The sequence below is a fragment of the Cebidichthys violaceus genome, unplaced genomic scaffold (genome assembly GCF_023349555.1).
Source record: "Cebidichthys violaceus isolate CVI_PGR_0920_01 unplaced genomic scaffold, fCebVio1.0.p SCAF_57, whole genome shotgun sequence".
NCBI lineage: Eukaryota > Metazoa > Chordata > Actinopteri > Perciformes > Stichaeidae > Cebidichthys > Cebidichthys violaceus.
The window spans coordinates 1,070,360-1,081,318 of NW_027176783.1; the positions used below are offsets into that span (position 1 = coordinate 1,070,360).

Below are 10,959 nucleotides of genomic sequence, written 5' to 3' on the forward strand. Positions count from 1 at the left end.
AAAGGATACTGAGGAAACGATACTGAGGAAAGGATACTGAGGAAAGGATACTGAGGAAACGATACTGAGGAAAGGATACTGAGGAAAGGATACTGAGGAAAGGATACTGAGGAAACGATACTGAGGATACGATACTGAGGAAACGATACTGAGGAAAGGATACTGAGGAAAGGATACTGAGGAAACGATACTGAGGAAACGATACTGAGGAAAGGATACTGAGGAAACGATACTGAGGATACGATACTGAGGAAAGGATACTGAGGAAAGGATACTGAGGAAACGATACTGAGGAAACGATACTGAGGAAACGATACTGAGGAAAGGATACTGAGGAAAGGATACTGAGGAAACGATACTGAGGAAACGATACTGAGGAAAGGATACTGAGGAAAGGATACTGAGGAAACGATACTGAGGAAAGGATACTGAGGAAAGGATACTGAGGAAAGGATACTGAGGAAACGATACTGAGGATACGATACTGAGGAAACGATACTGAGGAAACGATACTGAGGAAAGGATACTGAGAAAAGGATACTGAGGAAACGATACTGAGGAAAGGATACTGAGAAAAGGATACTGAGGATACGATACTGAGGAAACGATACTGAGGAAAGGATACTGAGGAAAGGATACTGAGGAAAGGATACTGAGGAAACGATACTGAGGAAAGGATACTGAGAAAAGGATACTGAGGATACGATACTGAGGATACGATACTGAGGAAAGGATACTGAGGAAACGTTACTGAGGAAAGGATACTGAGGAAAGGATACTGAGGAAAGGATACTGAGGAAACGATACTGAGGAAAGGATACTGAGGAAACGATACTGAGGATACGATACTGAGGAAACAATACTGAGAAAAGGATACTGAGGAAAGGATACTGAGGAAAGGATACTGAGGAAACGATACTGAGGAAACGATACTGAGGATACGATACTGAGGAAAGGATACTGAGGATACGATACTGAGGAAACGATACTGAGGAAACGATACTGAGGAAACAATACTGAGGAAACGATACTGAGGAAAGGATACTGAGGAAAGGATACTGAGGATACGATACTGAGGAAACGATACTGAGGAAACGATACTGAGGAAACGATACTGAGGAAACGATACTGAGGAAAGGATACACTGTATTTATATTTAAATGATTGTCCAGCTATTGCAGTACAAAAGAGTATGAATAAAATATAAAACATCAATAAGGGGAGAATGCAGTGAAATGTCAGTCATATGACGAGTACACTACAGGCAGTCAGCTCAGTATCAGACGGGTTTCTGCTCCGCCAAAGTAGGTGGAGTATATTTGAGATGGAGTCACCGCTGGTAACCGCCATCTCTCAGCCAACAAACAGGTTTCCCCCCACGGGACACGGAAAATCATCTGTGACCTTCATCTGGAACACACTTCACTTCCTCCCGCTGTCTGTCTGTCTTTGTCCTGTTCGTAGTCGGAGTCACTCTGCTCCATTTCCACTCAGCATGTCATGTAACACACACACACACACACACACACACACACACACACACACACACACACACACACACACACACACACACAGAGTGACCTAATCAGTGCCTTTTCCTGAAGACGGTAACTGCAGAGTTTGATTCTCTTTTTTGCGGTGTTTCCGTCCGGCGGGGCGTCATGAGATCATGTTTGACGGGCGATTGCTGTTTTATTCAGCAGCTCTGCTTCTGAGCTACACGCTCAGTGAGACCAGCTGTAGCACAAAAATAATCCAGATGTTGTGTCAAGCTGGGAACAGGTTCTTAAAATGATCCAGAAACCCTACAAACACCAGACTCCCGACACATAATGGACGAATAATCTCATTGAGGAACATGAATTCTCTCGTGTTTCTGTTCCGGAGTTAAGAAGGAAATTCGTCAAAATGTATAATTCATACAGCAATCCATGCGGAGAAGGAAAATGTCAAGTTTGGGTGAGATGGACGGCGGAGAGATGAGGAGAGGACACTTCCTTCGGCTGAGCAGCATTAAGACCTGATGAAGTGGATCATAATAAGATACACCGTTTGATCTTCTCTACTAGTTATGTGTTCATTTGTTTCATGACAACATCCGGTTTGTAAACGTTTTAAAATAATGTTGATGACTTGATCAGATAAGGATCTTTTAACAAGCTGTGATTTTATCTTCAGACTGTCGACACCAACCGATCCGGACTCAAACAATCAGTTATTACGACACTCTGACGGGAGAATGTCCATGTTCCCTCGGCTGTATGTTCCCTTAGCCCTATGTTCCCTAAACTCTATGTTCCCTCTGCTCTTTTCTCAGCTCACTGATCAGCCTTATATTTCCTCAGCTCTATGTTCCCTCAGCCCTATGTTCCCTTAGCCCTATGTTCCCTCAGTCCTGTGTTCCCTCAGCTCTACGTTTCCTCAGTCCTGTGTTCCCTCAGCTCTATGTTCCCTCAGTAATGTGTTCCCTCAGCTCTATGTTCCCTCAGTCCTATGTTCTCTGAGTCCTATGGTCCCTCAGCCCTGTTTGTTCCTTCAGATGTATGTTCCCTCAGTCCTGTGTTCCTTCAGCCCTATAGTCCCACAGCTCTATGTTCCCTCAGTACCGTGTTCCCTGAGTCCTATGTTTGTTCCCTCAGCTCTATGTTGCCTTAGCCCTATGTTCCCTTAGCTCTATGTTCCCTCAACCCTATGTTCCCTCAGTCCTCTGTTTGTTCCCTCATCCCTATGTTCCCTCAGTCCCGTGTTCCCTGAGTCCTGTATTCCGTCTAAGCAGGAGCGTCCTCTCTTCTTCTTCTCTCTCATTAATAACAGCAGAGGATGTAGTAAACTAACGGCTTCTGCTGCTGAATGTCACTGTTTAAACGGCTCTGTGAAGACTTCAGATTAGTTCAAACTAAAAGCTCTCCCTCCTTCCTTCTCTCCGAGTCTCTCTGAAGGTCAGCCGCTCCAACGCTGCGGTCTATAACGATTACCAATTTCATCAATTCTGCTACAGCGGGGGAGGACGGGGGAGGACGGGGGAGGACTTCATCATATAACAGCACAAGGAGAACGAACACCAATCAGAGCTGCTCTAAGATAAATAAAAAGAATACAAAACAGCTGACTGACCTTCTGTCTAACTGAAACTAAGTGAAAAGGACAATTAAAGTGAGGGAGACTTAGGAGTTGATTTATGAGGCTCTGATGTAAAGTCACACTGGAGGAAACACTGCAGCACATTCAACAGCGCCCCCTACAGGCTGCAGTGTTCATAACAGCCACAATGTATATGGGAAGGAATAAAAAGCTTCGAGGCTTCATCACCTCAACCAACACGATGATACTGAACTCACAATCCTCTTTGGACTTCTACCGGACATGAAATGTGTGTATGCAGTGTTTGTGTCCTCCACACCAGGTCCTGTATGTTAATGCCTTTGTTGTTAACAACACAAATTGCTCTTAAAGAGACAATCACAGAGTGTTGAACACGCTGGTGTTAAATAGAAATGGCCTAATTTCACATGGGGACCGCGGGGACATGTCCCCCTCATTTACATATATTTTTTGGACTAAAATCAAAAACTAGCCACATGGACATCTTGTTTCAACGTGCAGGATAGTCCGATGTATTTAAATATGTGGTTTAAGTATGTCACTACTTGATTAGGTTCAGGAAGAGATCATAGTTTGGGTTTAAAAAAAAGTCACTTTCTGTAACTTACAAGAAAAGCGCTGACTTTTGGTTTTACTCTGGACATGAACAGCGACCTCCTGGGTGAAAGTCCTGTATGTGTTCAATGTAACCTCATTAAAAAGCTTAATTTCTTACGAAAAGTTACTCTATTTCTGTGCATTTTCTGACGAAAGTCCAGCAACACGTGTCAATTGAACGCTTATTACATGAATACATAGTTAGGTTGAGACAACTAAACTACTTAGGTTGAGACAACAGAACTACTTAGTTAGGTTGAGACAACTAAACTACTTAGTTAGGTTGAGACAACACAACTACTTAGTTAGGTTAAGAGACTAAACTACTTAGTTAGGTTGAGAGACTAAACTACTTAGTTAGGTTGAGAGACTAAACTACTTAGGTTGAGACAACTAAACTACATAGTTAGGTTGAGACAACTAAACTACTTAGGTTGAGAGACTAAACTACTTGGTTAGGTTGAGACAACTAAACTACTTAGTTAGGTTGAGACGACTAAACTATTTAGTTAGGTTGAGACAACTAAACTACATAGTTAGGTTGAGAGACTAAACTACTTAGTTAGGTTGAGACAACTAAACTACTTAGTTAGGTTGAGACAACTAAACTACATAGTTAGGTTGAGAGACTAAACTACTTAGTTAGGTTGAGAGACTAAACTACTTAGTTAGGTTGAGACAACTAAACTACTTAGTTAGGTTGAGAGACTAAACTACTTAGTTAGGTTGAGAGACTAAACTATTTAGTTAAGTTGAGAGACTAAACTACTTAGTTAGGTTGAGACAACTAAACTACTTAGTTAGGTTGAGAGACTAAACTACTTAGTTAGGTTGAGAGACTAAACTATTTAGTTAAGTTGAGAGACTAAACTACTTAGTTAGGTTGAGAGACTAAACTATTTAGTTAGGTTGAGAGACTAAACTACTTAGTTAGGTTGAGAGACTAAACTACATAGTTAGGTTGAGAGACTAAACTACTTAGTTAGGTTGAGAGACTAAACTATTTAGTTAAGTTGAGAGACTAAACTACTTAGTTAGGTTGAGAGACTAAACTACATAGTTAGGTTGAGAGACTAAACTACTTAGTTAGGTTGAGAGACTAAACTATTTAGTTAGGTTGAGAGACTAAACTACTTAGTTAGGTTGAGAGACTAAACTATTTAGTTAGGTTTAGGGAAAGATCTTTGTTTGAGTTAAAATAACTAAGGATGTTGTTTTTATTGAAGTACGTCAGTTAAGTGAGAAATAAATCAACGTTGACGTCTTGTTACACTTGAGGAACACAAAGTTGTCTCCTGGGTGAAATACCTAAAAGACTTTGATAGTTCTTTCCTCCTCAGCATGTTTTTAAGATAACAACTCTCTCTTGTGATCTCATGTTTTTAAATCTACAATTAATATTGTCATAAGATAAGGACAACGTTATGAAAACGATACAATGCATATAAACCAGCTTCAACATGGTTGAAATGCTGCCTTCAAAAACGCACTAATGTGTCCAGACAATGTAGTCAAATCCACACACACACACACACACACACACACACACACACACACACACACACACACACACACACACACACACACAGTACACTGCTTCAGTACGCTGAGTGTGTAAAAATGCCGTTCTATAGAACAGAAGAGACCCTGCTGTTCTTTACATTTCTACATGTGACCTCACTGACCCAACACACACACACACACACACACACACACACAAACACACACGCTTCCAACCACTGGCTTTCTAAATGAATCTGTATTAGACAGAGAAGAAAGCGAGAAAAAGTAAAAGTACAAAAATAAAGTGAAGCAGAGACTGTGTGTGTGTGTGTGTGTGTGTGTGTGTGTGTGTGTGTGTGTGTGTGTGTGTGAGACCGCCCCACTACGAGTTCAAAGGTCACCAGGCTGCGTTGCCATGGTATCGACATTGGGCCGAGGATCAGCTGACTCTCGGTGATGATGTCATTGTGTGTGTTCAGCTGGTTGGACTCATGAGACTCTTTTTGTTCAACATTAACGCTTGAAAACATCAACATTCTCTTCAATTATTGATTATCAATTTATTTTTTTAATATTAATACAATTGTATGTTTGCTGTTTGCACATGTTGATTTAACATTTTTCAAAATGTAATCTAGTTCATTTAAATTAAAAAGAAGAACTATTGTTGAGTCACAGCCATCTTTACAAACCACATAATGTTCAGTTTCTGCTGACATTACATACATTCAATCAAAAGTATGGAAGCCCACAGAGGACTTTACTGAAGTCAAAATGAAATTCCATAATAGCAGTAACTTTGTCCACACATGTTGCCTGTTTTTTATTTGGGTAAAAGTGAAAATTCAAAAATTAAATTTGCATTTTATTTTCACATTCTGGACAATCAGGCTACATTGTTAATATAGAATATATAACAATGTATATAATACATTATCAACAGCTGGGAACCACAGCTCTCCAAATTTAAAATGGTCGTAGAAAGAGTGAGTGTGTGAAAATGCAAATGACATTATTGCATTTTTATTATAACTTGAATAACACATACATAAGTGGAAAGTTATGATGCTATTGTGGGAATTACATTTTAATAAATATACGCATATTATTATGGTAGTCAAACCTGCTGTTGTTCTGGACTACATGTTATCATATTTACATACATTCTGGGGGTAGAATGTTAATAAACCTTTATGATCTCATATAAAAATGAACATAATTGAATTAAAAGCTCTATGAAAGTGTGCTGAGTGTTGGAGGTGTCATAAAGGAGACTTCATGGTGCAGCACTTGTATTAGATTGCATTTTATTGCACCGGTGGACCTAAGTGGACACTGAGGTTTAGTAAATAAAGGCTTCTCATTTATTTCACGAGCAATAAAAGATATTTAGACGCAGTATAAACAGACGGTCTCATTACTATTCATCACAGTTGTTTACTCTGAATGGTCACACTGTTCTACTGCTGATATTCTAATAATCAATTCAGTGGCGTCACAACACAGTTCAGACGGAACACCAAGAGACGGAACGACGACGCTGGAGAACCAGAGAGAACACAAGGTCCAGAGGTGGAAGGACAACGAGGAGGAGAAGCTTCAGGCAACAGTGTCAATATCTCTCTCACACACACACACACTCACACACACTCACACACACACACACACACACTCACACTCACACACACACACACACACACTCACACACACACACACACACTCACACACACACACACACACACTCACACTCACACTCACACTCACACACTCACACACACACACACACTCACACTCACACACACACACTCACACTCACACACACACACACACACACACTCACACACACACACACACACACACACTCACACACACACACTCACACTCACACTCACACACTCACACACACACACACACACACACACACACACACTCACACACACACACACTCTCACACACACTCACACACACACACACTCTCACACACACTCACACACACACACTCACTCACACACTCACTCACTCACACACACACACACACACACACACACACACACACACACACACACACACACAGTGTGAGTGTGATGCTTTCACACACTCCCTCCCTCTCTGTTAATCCCGGTCGTGTCCTGACACAACGAACGTCCATCAGTCAGACGAAACACCGTCAATAAACAAAACATCAATAAAGGTTACAGAAGAGATGAACCTCATGATGCTGAAAGATGATTCATGAACATGGACATGTTACTTCAGCTTTAAGAAGAAGAAGAAGAAGAAGAAGAAGAAGAAGAAGAAGAAGAAGAATGTAAGTTTAGGTGAAAAATGGTAAAAAAAAAGAAAAAAAAAAAGAACAATGTAATGTTGGAATATGAGCATTTTGTTTATCTAATCTTGTTAAGTGTTAAAAACATCTTATTTTTACTGCCATGGTTTCTCACGAATGTTTTGTGATAAGAATTTATCAAATTTGAATGTGCAACAGCTGGGCGTGTGTGTGTGTGTGTGTGTGTGTGTGTGTGTGTGTGTGTGTGTGTGTGTGTGTGTGTGTGTGTGTGTGTGTGTTAATATTTGAGGAGTTTGGGTCAGTGAATGTTTACATTCCAGCGGTTGCAAAGTAGCCATCAACCTTATTTACCCTGCCCTGTGTGTGTGTGTGTGTGTGTGTGTGTGTGTGTGTGTGTGTGTGTGTGAGTGAGTGAGTGAGTGAGAGAGAGAGAGCTGCAGTGGTCGTGTTGACAGCAACTGTTTCGATTTGGTCACCGGCTTCCCACCATCCAACACACACACACACACACACACACACACACACACACACACACACACACTATAACGTAGTAGTTTTTCGTCTCTCTACATGTAGTAATACTGGTTGTTCTACAGTATTAGTCCAAACAGAAGTCCCTCGTGGTCATGGTCCCCAGAAGATGAATCCTACTGGTGTTTTTTTACCTTTTATCTGAAATCAAAGTGTTAAGGATGCATCCTCTGGGGAACATGAATGTCTGTCAATCCATTCATTGTAGAGCTGAAACAATGTGTCGATTCTTCATTCTTCAACATGTTTCAACAAATTGTTCAAGTCTTTAGCTCCGCTTCTATTCGTGATCATTTACTGAATTTGCACCGTTGGTTCGATAAAACAATGAATTAATTAACCCTAATCCTCTGGGAACCATGAATGTCTGCAGGATGTGTCCCCAGTCCATCTAGCAGATGTCAAGACACGTCACTGGTGAAGCTTAAAGTTCCCCAAAGGGATCAGGATTCATCCTCTGGGGACCATGAACGTGGACATGTCTCACATCTCGGCACTCCACCGGACAGTTGAGGAGATCCTTTAGTACATAACAACACAGAATCTTCTCCCAACACTCACAGCGGGTTGGACTCCAGACGAGGCTCTTTGTTGCATCTCTCAACTCTTACTCTGGTTGCCGTCGTTGTGTTGGAATATCTTGAGCTCAACGTCTACGCTCTGGTCTACAGCCTCAGAGAGAGTGTTCTGTTTACTCCCTGCTGTGTATGTTGAACTCCTTTTATTCCTTAGTTAGGAAACATAAAATAATATTAGAATAAAAACAGAGCTGGGTGGAACAGCTTTCCTCCCTCCCTTCCTTCCTTCCTTCCTTTCCTTTCCCTCCCTTCATTCATCCTCCCTTCTTTCTTTCCTCCCTCTCTCCTGACTGACCTCAGTGTTGCGCAGCTATAACACACTCCCACGTGTCCATCAAGCAGGAAGCAATAAACACACACACACACACACACACACACACACACACACGCACACACACGCACACACACACACACATACAGTTAAAGCTGCATGTTAAAACACACTGCTGCAAACAAGTGACAAGTGTGAACACAACGTGGCCTCGAAACTAATGTGAGGAGCACATCAGCAAAGTGGAGCAACACACACACACACACACACACACACACACACACACACACACACACACACACAGTAACAAAGCTGCTCTGACCAACAGGAACTGACACACAGTGAAGTAGAGCAGAACTGAAGAGCCTCACACACACACACACACACACACACACACACACACACACACTTCATCAGTCCATAAATGACCTCAGAGCAGCTAAGAACCTGATAAAGTAGAACAGAAACAGTCCTGTACCTCCTGCTGCTGCTGCGTCTCCTCCCTCGGGGAACCTCCTCGCTGTCAGCAGGTGTTCTCCTCTCTGACCCACCGATTCAGGAGGAGGAAGAGGAGGAGGAGGAGGAGGAGGAGGAGGAGGATGAAGGCTCACATCACACTCTCCTCTCCTCTATACAACTGTTGCTCCTCTCAGCTGTGAAACTTGTGCTCACTCTGACATGTCTTCCTGGAGACGAAGAGGGTGAGTTTGTGTAGCCGAAAAGGGGAAGAAGCGAAAGAGGAAGAGGAGGAGGAGGAGGAAGAAGAAGTCTCACTCTGTCTCTTTTTTCTTGCTCCGTTTTTCTAGCACGTCTTCCTCTATCTCTGCTCCGAGTCTAACGGCGTTCCCAGAGTTCCTCGGTGCAGCCGCCGCTGGTAAAGCCATCTGTTGCAACACGTCTGCCTGCCTGCCTCTCCACTTTCACTCTCCCTCCCTCCCTCTCTCCCCTCTCTGAGAGAGAGAGAGAGAGAGAGAGAGAGAGAGAGAGAGAGAGAGAGAGAGAGAGAGAAGAGAGGGTGGAGCCTTATGCTCGCTGTGAACCAATGGGGAGGCTCAGAAATTCCTCTCTCCCTGACTGGAAGGGGAGGAACCAGCAGTGGAGAGGACAAAATGAAATAAATACAGGAGGAGGAGGGGAGGTGGCCGGGGGAGGACGGAGAGAGAGAGAGAGAGAGACACACACACACACACACACACACACACACACACACACACACACACACACACACACACACACACACATTATGTGGCCAAAAGTATGTGGACAGCAGTGTTCAAAAACTAAAGTCTACACTTCATCAATGTTCCACAAAGGACAGTTTACTCATGAGAAGAAGTCGTGTGATGTCTGAGAATATCAGCTCTGTTTTACAAGCTGCTGCAGAGAGTTTGAATGGAATGAAGATGTGGACATGGAAACACGGTCGCTATGCGTTAACGATGATTCTAGGTTATTACGGATTTATTTTCCTGCAATACGCAGACAGATTAAAAACATCATATAACGTGATCTATCTGTAACATTTCAGGGGCTAAATGTGCAAAACTGTTGGGCAGAAATGATGAAGAACTGTCAGGGCTGCGGTTCAGCTTTATGCTCGTGTGCAGTTATTGACTGTCAGTACCAGATGATGAAGACGAAGTGCAGCGCAGCCACTTTCATAATGAGTTTCCACAGAGGTCAATGTAGAAGTTCTGCTCACTTATTCATCTGCTGTTTGTGTCTTGACATCAGCCTGATATCTGCATATGGCTGGCTAGCTAGCATTAGCTACATGGCTATCATGGTAGGAGTGAACAAACTAAAATCTGCAGACTGTTCACCTTCACGTCCCTGAACCAGAGAAACATATCATCATTTACACTCAAACAGTGAGTCACTGAAAGTCAAGACAGTCCCGTAAACGACAGATCGTCATATTTTACATCAGGCTGTTTTATCATCGTCTCCGGTTTAAAGTTTCAACACAGATGTCAGACAAAGTGTTGCCATTTGTTTCTGTAGAACCACAAATTGTTGAATGTTGACGTTTCTGGGCAAAACTTTTGCTTCGTAAATACGTCATAATGGCGGTATCTGATGTTCAGCTT

At 42.3% G+C, this 10,959-nt stretch overlaps 1 protein-coding gene across 7 annotated transcripts in view; it reads right to left on the reverse strand.

Annotated features, from left to right (window-relative positions):
• LOC137888732 (extracellular sulfatase Sulf-2-like) overlaps positions 1–9,820 on the reverse strand; it is a 61,079-nt gene extending 51,259 nt beyond the window's left edge. For 5 of the 7 annotated variants that reach the window (XM_068732190.1, XM_068732196.1, XM_068732192.1 and 2 more), the window contains exon 1: positions 9,348–9,814. The gene's annotated coding sequence lies outside the window, so the exon portion shown is untranslated. Of the gene's footprint in view, positions 1–9,347 lie in introns of all 7 variants that reach the window. The other 2 variants (XM_068732193.1, XM_068732197.1) reach the window with 2 other exon arrangements.
• Positions 9,821–10,959: the final 1,139 nt, after the last annotated feature.